General features: G+C 34.8%; 1 non-coding gene across 1 annotated transcript; it reads left to right on the top strand.

Moving 5' to 3' along the window:
- The first annotated feature begins 11,862 nt into the window (after positions 1–11,862).
- TRNAP-UGG (transfer RNA proline (anticodon UGG)) lies at positions 11,863–11,936 on the top strand. The gene has a single exon. It is a non-coding gene; the product is annotated as a tRNA-Pro (tRNA).
- The last annotated feature ends 1,185 nt before the right edge of the window (positions 11,937–13,121 follow it).

Below are 13,121 nucleotides of genomic sequence, written 5' to 3'. Positions count from 1 at the left end.
TGAATTAAAGATCGAGAGGAATCGCGGATATCATATACAAACGCCAAATAATTTTCAAGACGCAAGTTATCCTATGGATGCTATATTCATGCCTGTTCGAAATGTTAATCATAGTATTCATTCTTATGTAAATGGGAATGAAAAACAAGAGATACTTTTTCTCGAAATATGGACCAATGGAAGTTTAACTCCTAAAGAAGCACTTCATGAAGCCTCTCGGAATTTGATTGATTTATTTATTCCTTTTTTACATGCGGAAGAAGAAAAAGAAAACTTCCATTTTAAAAATAATAAACAAAAAGTTACTTTACCCCTTTTTACTTTTCATGAGAAATTGGCGAAACTAAGAAAAAAGAAAAAAGAAAGAGCATTAAAATATATTTTTATTGACCAATCAGAATTGCCTCCTAGGATCTATAATTGCCTCAAAAGGTGCAATATACATACATTATTTGACCTTTTGAATAATAGTCCAGACGAACTTATGAAAATCAAACATTTTCGCATAGAAGACGTAAAACATATATTAGACATTCTCGAAATGGAAAAGAATTTTGCATAAATTTGAAATCCATTGGATTTTTGTTGTAAAAAAACTTTATAAAAAAAAAAGACGAAAATGAAGTTTGAATCTTTAACAGAATCCGTATACTCAAAATAAATCAAAAATTTCATTAAATATGTGTATCTAGGGGTAATTCACTTTGAAGCAACTATTCCCTAGATACACACATCGTGATATTTTATTTATTTCACAATTGAATCAATTTAAAAAAGCCCTAAAGTTAGGGATTTATCAATCGGTAATGTTGCTCCAATACCCAACCAAAGAGCTACTGCGGTACCAATCAAAAAGACGGTTGTCGCTACTGGACGACGAAATGGATTTTGGAATTTATTGACATTCTCCAAAAATGGTACAGTTAATAATCCCGCCGGTACGGAAACCATTAAAAGAACACCCAATAACTTATTTGGCACTGTACGAAGTATTTGAAATACGGGAAAGAAATACCATTCCGGCAATATTTCCAAAGGAGTTGCAAATGGATCTGCGGGTTCACCAATCATTGATGGTTCTAGAACCGCTAAGACCCACGTTACATGCAATAGTACCTAGAATGACTACTGGAAAAATATATAAAAGATCATTGGGCCATGCGGGTTCTCCGTAATAATTATGACCCATACCCTTAGCCAATTTAGCTCTTAATACAGGATCATTCAAATCTGGTTTTTTTGTTATTAGGATAGGTGAATTATTATGGATCCATCCCCCGAAAGAACCGGACATGATAATTTTTCATCATCCGGCTCGAGCACAAATCAAACGAACCAACTGGATCCAGAAAAAAAAATCGATATCTTATCCAAGCATATATAAAATAAATGAGTGATTCAATGTAAGAAAAAATTTAGCGGATTCCGTTTTCAAGAGTTACAATTATCCATTGCAAGGAATTAAGTTCGTACAGATAAATGCTCAATACCCAAGTAGGCTTACAAAGTTGATAATGTTCAAGTGCTTTCTGGGTCGTCTCAAACCTTGCGATGGGGCTTTAGCCCCCAAAAATATTGATACTTTTTACATCCAAAGGATTTACTTGTTACTAATAGAGTCTAGCCTATGTTCTTCTTTAGATCCCTTGTTTCACTCCGATAGTATTATAAATCGAGTCAATGCAGAGGAAATGAATGCATTTTCATACTATTAAGTAAGTGAAATAGATAAAACATAATCTGTATTATGGCATATATATCACCTATTCTAATGGATCTTACGGAGCCTGGTCATGCACGACATGGTCAAGTCTGATCATGGAAAAGATTCTCTTCAAGCGAACCAGCCTACCCTCTGTATGGAGCTTTCGCGGTGGTTGGAATAAAGACACATTTTGTTGTGAATCCCAATGTGGCAGATAAAAAGACATATATCTACACGGTCCAATCAATAGTTCAAGTCACACACTCCCATAATCCATTTTCTCTTCGAAGAATTCCCTTCAACTATTATTGAAAAATAACGAATAAAATTTCGTGGAGTTGAAGGGAAATATCCAAATACATGTCTTATTTTTCAATAATCCATATTTGCAGCAATGAAATACTCTTCTTCCCCCCTGAGTAATCATAAATAACTAATTACAAATCTATGATTTCTATTCTCTATAAAGGACCAGAAATGCCTTGCTTACGTATCATTGGGAAGTGCATTAACATAAATACGGCAGTAAGAAGAGGTAATACAAAAGTGTGTAAACTATAAAAACGAGTCAAGGTAGATTGTCCCACACTAGCACTTCCGCGTAATAACTCTACCAAAGGCGACCCTATTACTGGAATAGCTTCCGGTACACCTGTTACAATTTTGACTGCCCAATAACCAATTTGGTCCCGAGGTAAGGAATAACCAGTTACACCAAAGGATGCGGTCAATACAGCCAGAACCACACCTGTAACCCAAGTCAATTCACGAGGTTTTTTAAATCCACCAGTAAGATACACGCGAAATACGTGCAGGATCATCATTAAGACCATCATACTTGCCGACCATCTATGAACTGATCGGATTAACCAACCAAAATTTGCTTCCGTCATTATATATTGAACAGAAGCAAAAGCCTCAGTAACGGTCGGACGGTAGTAAAAAGTCATAGCAAACCCCGTAGCTACTTGTACTAAAAAACAAGTAAGCGTAATTCCTCCTAGACAATAAAATATGTTGACATGAGGAGGAACGTATTTACTAGTTATATCATCTGCAATCGCCTGAATTTCAAGACGTTCTTCGAACCAATCATACACTTTATTGAGATAGGTAAACCAAGGGGACCCCCCTCTGAGAACCGTATATGAGAATTTCGTCTCGTACGGCTCAAACAGAAACACCCAAATACCGCTCGTAACGGATATGTGTACTAAAAAGTTTCAAACTTCTTAATGCTATGATTCAATTTTTTGTATCAAGATACGAAAGAATCAAAATCCGAAAAGTCTTCTTTGTAGTTATAATGCCCAAATATCAAGTCGGCTCATTCATAGTTATATTGATCATTAGGGGCCTCTTGAATCTTCTATTTACCTATTTTTTTTCTTTGATTTGTATGTAATGCGACTTTACTCTTGTTTTCTTTATTATTGATAGGAATTATCTTGTTAAGACCCTATGAATCAATTAAAACCTTAGATTCAGACTAGAACCACGATGATTCAATAAAAAACCTTCCAAAAAAAGTTCAAAAATTCCCTGAGTAAGAACCCTTGGATTATCACTTATTCAATGCTTATTCAATGACTGAATATAATGAAAAAAGCTAAAGAAAGGTTTATCCTTTAACCAAAATAAGTAGAAACGAAAGAATAAATTTTTTTTATTTATCACTTCTAACTCTTGTTTCGGAGTCCGGCCACGAGGTCTGATAAGTATGAATCATAGTTCTAATATTTGTTCTAATATTTTGGAATCTATTTCATATATTCTGTGCTCCAGATACTAGCCTAGACTGAATATCCAACGAGATCAAATCATCTTCATCAAGATGACCGACTTCTTCTCTGTCGTATCCATAGGATCAATTCTAACAAGTCACACACTCATATTCCGGAAATACAGAAAAAAATAAATTCCACGATCGAACTACCAAAAAATAGTGGGCTAAAAAGCAGAAACCTACATACTTTAGACTTTCCTTTTTATTGAAAAGTTATTTAGGGGTTCTTGTGAATCGAATCTAATTGCTTGAAATTCCGTCCAGTAAAATGGAAGAATTATAAATCTCCAAAATAATACATAGGAATATCGCAAATAAACCCATCGCGACACCCATTAAAGGTGTAGTTCCCCACCCAGGAGCCACTTTACCATATTCCGAATTCAATGGTTTCAATAAATCCCCTACAACAGTTCGTCTTGGCCCAGATCTAGAACTATCGTCAACGGTTTGTGTAGCCATAAATAATCCTATATTTTTTTTTATTCAGTGAGATCTGTTGACTTTGTATACCATTCCGTTGTAAATAAATGATCTTATTATAGATCCATTGTGGTCTTGAAATTATATAATAATGGAAACAGCAACCCTAGTTGCCATCTCTATATCTGGTTTACTTGTAAGTTTTACTGGGTATGCCTTATATACTGCTTTTGGGCAACCCTCTCAACAACTAAGAGATCCATTCGAGGAACACGGGGACTAGTTGAAGTAATGAGCCTCACAATATTGTGAGGCTCATTACTTCAATTGAGATAATGAGAAATCATTTTGCCTTTTTAGTTGGAGTTGGAACTTTAGGCGGTTCGCGAAAAAAGATAGCGAAAAAAATTATTCCTAGAGTCGAGACTAAGAGGAATGTATAAACCAATGCTTCCATAGATTTGATTTCGGTTTACAATTATAGCTTCCATACCTGTTTAATTGGGATCTTTTTACGGATAAAAAAAAGACCAAGACAAGAGTCAAAGAAATGAAAAGTAAGCAATCCGAATAAAGATTTATCCGGTACCCTATCTATGTCAAATCAAAAAATAAAGGAAAAAAAGAACAGAGCAATCTTGTATCAGACTAGACTCTTTTTGTAGTTGGATCTCCAAGTTTTTGGAATGCCCCAAATTCTACTTGAGCGTCCAAATCTGGGTCAATACCAGCAAAGACATCTCTGAACAAGGTTCTCGCACCATGCCAAATGTGTCCGAAGAAGAAGAGCAAAGCAAAGGAAGCATGCCCAAAAGTAAACCAACCCCTTGGACTGCTACGAAAAACCCCATCGGATTTCAAAGTAGCACGATCTAATTCAAAAATTTCACCCAATTGAGCACGTCTAGCATATTTTTTCACAGTAGCAGGATCACTATAACTGACTCCATTGAGTTCACCGCCATAGAACTCAACAGTTACACCGACCTGTTCAACACTATACTTCGATTCTGCTCTTCGAAAAGGAACATCGGCTCTAACAATTCCGTCTCCGTCTACCAAAACAACCGGAAATGTTTCAAAAAAGGTCGGCATACGGCGTACAAAAAGTTCGCGCCCTTCTTTATCTCTAAAAACAGGGTGTCCTAACCAACCAACAGCTATTCCATCCCCGTTGTCCATGGAACCCGCTCTGAATAATCCACCTTTTGCGGGATTATTCCCGATATAATCATAAAAAGCTAATTTTTCAGGAATTTTAGACCAAGCTTCTGATAAACTTTGATTTTCGGCTAACCCGGTACTAACTCTTCGATATATTTCTTGCTGGAAGTATCCCTGATCCCATTGATAACGAGTGGGCCCAAATAATTCAATCGGGGTAGTTGCTGAACCATACCACATAGTTCCAGCAACAACAAAAGCTGCAAAAAATACAGCAGCGATACTACTGGAAAGGACGGTTTCAATATTTCCCATACGTAATCCTTTGTATAGACGTTGGGGCGGACGAACACTAAGATGGAATAGGCCCGCTAATATGCCCAATGTACCTGCTGCAATATGATGCGAGGCTATTCCGCCCGGAACAAAAGGATCAAACCCTTCGACACCCCACGCAGGATTTACGGCTTGTACCCTTCCGGTTAATCCATAAGGATCGGATACCCATATTCCCGGACCATACAATCCGGTTACATGAAATGCACCAAAACCAAAGCAACCCAACCCTGAGAGAAATAAATGAATTCCAAAAATCTTCGGCAAATCCAAAGAAGGTTTTCCTGTACGTTCATCACAAAATATTTCTAGATCCCAATACACCCAATGCCAGATAGCTGCTAAGAAGCACAATCCAGAAAACACAATATGTGCTCCGGCCACACCTTCGTAACTCCAAATACCCGGATTCGTTATAGTCCCTCCTGTGATACTCCAACCCCCCCATGAATTGGTTATTCCTAAACGAGTCATGAAGGGTATAACGAACATACCCTGTCTCCACATTGGATCAAGAACAGGATCAGAGGGATCAAAAACTGCTAATTCGTATAGGGCCATTGAACCGGCCCAACCAGCAACTAGAGCTGTATGCATTATATGAACAGAAAGCAAACGACCGGGATCATTCAATACAACGGTATGAACACGATACCAAGGCAAACCCATGGAAATACCCCTTTATCAAGGAAAAATAGACACTATGTAACTTTATTGCACTGAAAAAAAAAAACTATGCTACGGACCTCCCCTTTTGAGGGGATTATCTTGGCGAAAGGATTAATATTTAGTCTATTCTTTTAGTAATAATGGAACAATTCGATTCTATTCGTAGGAACAAAAAGAAGCAGATCTATTCTATACTCGATAAGTACCAATACGCAATGGTAGATGGGAATTGATCCTATTTTATAGGAGTGAATGTATACATACTTGTTCATCATTCAAAAACCTATTCGGGAAGAAGTTTCCCTTATTAATTCTGTTTTCCTTTTTTATGAACTTATTAAATCTATGTATAAAATATGCTAAAAGATAAAATCTGATAAAGGCCCATCTTATTTATTAAGACAATAAACCCGTTGTTACGCTTCCACATCAAAGTTAGCTATAGTACTTAATTCTTTTTTCTTTGCTTTAATGCCTATTGGTGTTCCAAAAGTACCTTTTCGAAGTCCCGGAGAGGAAGACGCATCGTGGGTTGACCTATAGTGCGACTTGTCAGATATATTGGGTCATATGGTATTTCCCCGTTCTCTCCCCCGATCGAGATATCCTCTCTTTCGCCCAAGACGGATTGATTTAATCATCAAAAATTTGGAGCGTGAAGTGCAATTAGATCTATTTTTTGGGGGGTATCCAGATTAATATTATCAATTAGAATAATTTATGGTTTTCTCGGTTGTACTAATAAAATGAAGTATCCAGGCTCCGCTTAGAAAAAACTCAATTTGGAATCTATCTATTCTATGATTACTACTACTTGTATCATATTCGATTTATCAATAGCATTGATAGAAAACTTTTAATCAATCGAGTAATATGAAGTAAATTGAAAAAAAAAAAGAAGTCGTAGCAAAAAGCCATGCTATTGGGGCATTTGTCCTATATGTGCAAATCCAAATCGGGCAGATCTTGACTCGGAGTAGAGCATAAACCTAAAAGAATTGAAGAAGACCATTTTGGAACAAGAAAATGACATCGGAATTGAAATTGAATCTCGATGAAACAATATATCAATGAAAAGTTAGTTCGATAAATTGAAAATTTAATGAATTGTTTTTTTATTTATTGAAATTTATAGTATAGATAAACGACCGCGGGCCAAAGGACAAAACTCATCCATTTTGAAAAAAAAATGGAAGGTAAGAAAAAGCCCCTTCATTAGAAGTTAGAAAGAGTCCTCTAAAGAAGGCTAAAATCTAAACATTGATTCTTTTTTCGCTATTTTTTTTGAACCGTATGCATCAAAAGGTGCCCGTACGGTTCTTAAGGGATACAATTTTATCCTAATCAACCGACTTTATCGAGAAAGATTACTTTTTTTAGGCCAAGAGGTTGATAGTGATATTTCGAATCAACTTATTAGTCTTATGGTATATCTCAGTATGGAGGATGATACCAAAGATCTGTATTTATTTATAAACTCTCCCGGTGGAGGGGTAATAAGCGGATTAGGTATTTATGATACTATGCAATTTGTGCAACCAGATGTACAGACAATATGCATGGGATTAGCCGCTTCAATGGGATCTTTTATTCTAGTCGGAGGAGAAATTACCAAACGTCTAGCATTCCCGCACGCTCGGCGCCAATGAGTTTTTTTTAGACAAAAAGAAAACTATGCCTTCGCCATATAAAATATTAAGTAATAATAGCATGGCACTTTGAATTCGATATGAGAATTTTTTTTTTCTAAACCATTAGGTTATGTATCGAAAGAGTAGTATGAGATAAAAGGCATTTCCGATTGTAGGCTGATTTATCGCGGAGGCCTCTTTCAGCGTCACAAACTTTTTTGTTTTCACGACGGAAGACTCTTAACAATATTTCTGTTATGAAAGACTACGAAATATTTATTTTTAAGAAAAAAAATAAAAAAAAGAAACTTTGGGATTGCTGAATAACAAACGAAATCATAAAGCAACGGAACCATCATAGTATTTTGAAATTACTAAAAAAAAGGAAGGGTGGTTATTGGATCATTTACTGCTCTGGGTCTGCTAGATCCTATATTTTCTATTCCTTCGCTGGAAGGTAAAAATGAATTCCATTGTGGAGCCGTATGCACTGCACAAAGGATGCCTGTACGGTTGTTAATCCTATCTTTTTTTTATTATCTTTGACTCATCATGATAATGATGTAAGATAGAGAAAACCATTTATTAAATCATCAGGGTAATGATCCATCAACCTGCTAGTTCTTTTTATGAGGCACAAACGGTAGAATTTATCCTGGAAGCGAAAGAACTACTGAGGCTGCGCGAAATCCTCACAAGGGTTTATGTACAAAGAACAGGCAAACCCTTATGGGTTATATCCGAAGACATGGAAAGGGATGTTTTTATGTCAGCAACAGAAGCCCAAGCTCATGGAATTGTTGATCTTGTAGCGGTTGAATAACAAATAGCAGGTATTTCACGCAAAAATCCGAAATTTTCGATTTTCTCTTTTTACCGGGGTTAATATATTACTATTAATCATATTAATTATTAATATCGAATATAGAAGTAATTCATAATCATCCGGTTAGGATTGATCTAAACCAACTCATTATGTATACAATTCAACATGCCAACTATTAAACAACTTATTAGAAACACAAGACAGCCAATCAGAAATGTCACCAAATCGCCCGCCCTTCGGGGATGCCCTCAGCGTCGAGGAACATGTACTAGGGTGTATGTGCGACTCGTTTAGACCATGGACCGGGACAAAAGAAAGTACAAAATTTTTCCCGTATCAGTTATAAGTACAGTGAATAGGATAGAATGAATGGAAGAAATCCGTTCACTACCGAAAATAAATAAACAAAGATTTATCGTATCCTTTTATTGTGTATCAAATTTATGGTTTCTATTGGTGCAAATCCAATCATCTCTATTTTCAATTTTAGATGAGAAAGAATTCCCCATTGGTAACAAATGCTTATCCATTAAGCAGAGGAAATCCTATTTAACAGAAGGATTATAGCCTTATTCTTCCAAGAACGGACTAAGAGGGTCAGCTACCCAACCAATCTTCATAATTAAATACCGTTACTGTATAGGTAGATCTCGTTGTGAAAGACCGATTACTAGATAATTCATGGGTAGAGCCAAAGAGGGTGAACTGTACAAGTTAACAATAACATTGATGAAATAAAAGAAGGAGCTCCGGTGTATAGAGAGGACCTCACCGTTTAAGAAGTAACCATAGAAACGAAGGAACCCACTATTTCTTTATCCATTTCTATTTTTATTTATTTACTCTATTTTTGTTTTTTATACCTAGTAAAAATACTATTTCGTATTTTGGGGTGATTAGAACAAAAAAAGAAATAGTGGTCGGGAAGGTTATAGTAGCAAAAGCCATTGGAATTTTTATTTTATACATTGGAAAAATACGTTTTGTTATTAATAGACTAGGAAAGGAGAAAGGAATAACTGAAAGAAAGGAAATCCATTAGTTATTCATCAAAGTTTCATTTATTCAATGACTAGAATTAAACGAGGATATATAGCTCGGAGACGTAGAACAAAAATTCGTTTATTTGCATCAAGCTTTCGAGGGGCTCATTCAAGACTTACTCGAACTATTACTCAACAGAAAATAAGAGCTTTGGCTTCAGCTTATCGGGATAGAGGTAGGCAAAAAAGAAATTTTCGACAGTTGTGGATCGCTCGAATAAATGCAGTAATTCGATCTAATAAGGTAGACTACAGTTATAGTAGATTCATACACAATCTGTACAAGAGGCAGTTGCTTCTTAATCGTAAAATACTTGCCCAAATCGCGATATTAAATAGAAATTGTCTTTATATGATTTCCAATGAGATCATAAAATACGAAGATTGCAAAGAATCCAGCGGAATGCTTAAAATGGAGTTCTCTGGAGAATGAACTCCGAGAAGGTAGAGTAGAAATTAGTATGATAAAATATGATAAAGTGGTCAAAATGAGCAAATATGTTCAATAAAAAAAAAAACGATTTATTCTTCTTCCACTATTCTTTCTTTTTCTTACGACACGACAATCGAATCTAGATTTTCGGATTTTTCGAACAAAGAATCAATCTGCGGTTGAGTTTGGATTAGAATTTTAATTCAATTAAAGAGTAAGCTAAGTCTATTTATTCCTGGTTCTAAGACCAATAGTTCTAGCGGTCGACTCGCTTCTTTCAAATTGTTTCTCATTATTAAGAAAAGGTAACAAAGATAAAATACGAGCTTGTTTTATAGCAATAGTAATTAAGCGTTGCTGTTTTAAGGTCAATCTATTTACCCGTCTAGATAATATTTTTCCTTGTTCACTAATAAATCGACTAATTAAACTCATGTTTCTATAATCAATTCGATCCCCCGATGGAATCGGGGGCAAACGCCTACGAAAAGATCGTTTGGATTTAAGAAAGAGTCGCTTGGATTTATCCATGGTTTTTTTATTCCTTATCCCGAAAATCCTATTTCTTAATTCTAAATCATTTTAGATCCGATCGAAATAGGATTTGGTTTGTTTATATTTAAATCTAAAATATGTCTAATATATGTAATTTTTCATCTTCCTTGGATTGGAAAAGGGTGACACACAGCCGATCGGTTCGATCTATTTCTTTATCTCCCCATGAATCGTATGTTTGTAACACCGGGGACAGAATTTTCTCAATTCCAATCGACTAGGCGTATTGTGTCGATTCTTTTGAGTAATATATCTGGAAATCCCTATTGATTCCTTATTAACACCGTTTCGAACACAACGAGTACATTCCAAAATAACAGTTACTCGGGCATCTTTACCCTTGGCCATGAACCTCCCTTGGATTTTTGATTCACGCAACTCTTCCATTTTCCGATCCAAAATGAAGAAAAAAAGAAAAATTGGTAACTCGAAATAAAATTATGAAAGATTTCGTTACAATCAAATATTAAAATATAGTAATACAATAATTTCTAAATTTAGAATCGCAGTACAGTTTTTCATTTAAGTATTTTGTATGATATTGTTGCCCTAGCCATCACATTTTCATTTTCGTTCTCACTCTTTTATTAATTAAATTTGAACCTGGCGCCGCGTCCGAGTTTGACTGAGGTTGAATCCATTTTGATTCTTTCTAACTTATTCTAAGTCTAAAAACTCTAAAAAAAAGAAGGGGGAAGGGGATTAGTCAAAGATATTTGATTGTTTTTCTAATCTTCTTCACCCCTTCCCAAGTCAATAACTAGAATGAAAAAAACGGGAATACCAACGCATCCGGGAATAAACGATTGATCTCGATTAATAGACCCGCTAAAGCCCCGAACCATATAGTACTTACTACCGGTGCCACGGAGAGATATGTTTTTAGATCTCGCATTGAAAACCCTCCTACTTTATAGTAATTTGTAATACATACTGGTATTACATACCATCAAATGTATATATAGTTAATAACCGCTTGTATTGTCCGCGGAATTCCTAATTCAAATTGAAATGTACAACAGTTCAATTCGGTAGATATTCCCTTTTTTATTAAAAAAAATATGTAGCTTTCCGCCCCACCCCAAATATTCATTTTTCTTTACGGCGGATTTAATATTTATTATTTCATACGTATATAAGTCTTTTTATTATTTTTATTATATTTTATATATGATATGAGACAAAAAAGAAGAAATGGCAAGATAATTTGTGTATACCAATGGAGGAAATAAATAAAAAATGTGGAAAACAAGACAGGGATTCTCTACAATAACACTGTAGACCAATTGAAAGGGATGTAGCGCAGCTTGGTAGCGCGTTTGTTTTGGGTACAAAATGTCACGGGTTCAAATCCTGTCATCCCTACCTATTACTTATCTTCTGAACAGTAACGAGGAATCAATTGAGATCCATAAAAATTGAACATACATATATCGAATCAATCTTTTTTTATTTAATTTTATGATATTCTCTATGATAATATATGTATCGAAGATATATTCGGGTTGCTTTTAGTTTGATAATAAAACGCTCTTAGTTCAGTTCGGTAGAACGCGGGTCTCCAAAACCCGATGTCGTAGGTTCAAATCCTATAGAGCGTGATTCGATTCTTGTTGTTGTTAAATCAAAATGATACTGAAATAATTCAACAGAAATCAAAATTTTACCTCCTATAAAGCAAGTAGGGGGTCAATCAAAAAAAAGAACTGTTAATTAATCAAAGGTCCAACTGATCCCCCCGTCTGTATTGTAAATATGCGGTCACAAATAATCCAGCCAAAGTAATAGGAATTAGACCTAATACGATTCCAAATAGAAAAACTTCAATCATTTCAATTTAGTTGAACGAGGAAAAGGAGAGGTAATATCTATCCTTAAAATATTAATCGGTATTGCCCATGAATCTCAATGACCAAGAATTCGAAATTGAATTGACAAGGTAAAGAACTCTACAATATATAGAATATATTGAATAACACCGAAATCTTTCTTTTTTTTGAATTGTGCATTCAATGAATTTTAATCAAATAAGTCGTATCTTGTTCAGACCGATAAATAGAGCTGAGGTTATAGTTAAAACTGCTAGTAGAAAACCGAAATAACTAGTGATAGTAGGCATGACGAGGCTAAATGAAATACGTTATTTTTATCCATATGTTTATAAAGCACTTCCCTAAGTTTCTATTTTTGAAAGATACGCGGATGGATAAGTAAAAATACTAATTGAAAAAATATATTCAATTGAAAGTTTTTGATTCATCTATTATTATGATTATAGATGATACTAACAAAAATCTTGTGACATAGGTAAGAAATCAATTCATCATCTGTCTCTCTCTCTCTATCCCGCAATTCGGAATCAAGGGATTCATTGAACAACTCTTGAGTTTTCAAAACAAATATTCTTATTATAAAGAATTTATAAACAATAATTTAATATATAAATCTAGTAAATATATAAATCTATTAAATGGATTCTAAATAATTAGAAAGAAAAAAAAAAAAAAAAAAGAAAAATAATAAATAAACTATGTTGTGTAACTTGATTCC

Source organism: Cucumis melo, unplaced genomic scaffold, assembly GCF_025177605.1.
Source record: "Cucumis melo cultivar AY unplaced genomic scaffold, USDA_Cmelo_AY_1.0 utg000963l, whole genome shotgun sequence".
Taxonomy (NCBI): Eukaryota; Viridiplantae; Streptophyta; class Magnoliopsida; order Cucurbitales; family Cucurbitaceae; genus Cucumis; species Cucumis melo.
The sequence above is the reverse complement of the archived record's forward strand: the minus strand, read 5'-3'. Positions and strand labels throughout refer to the sequence as shown.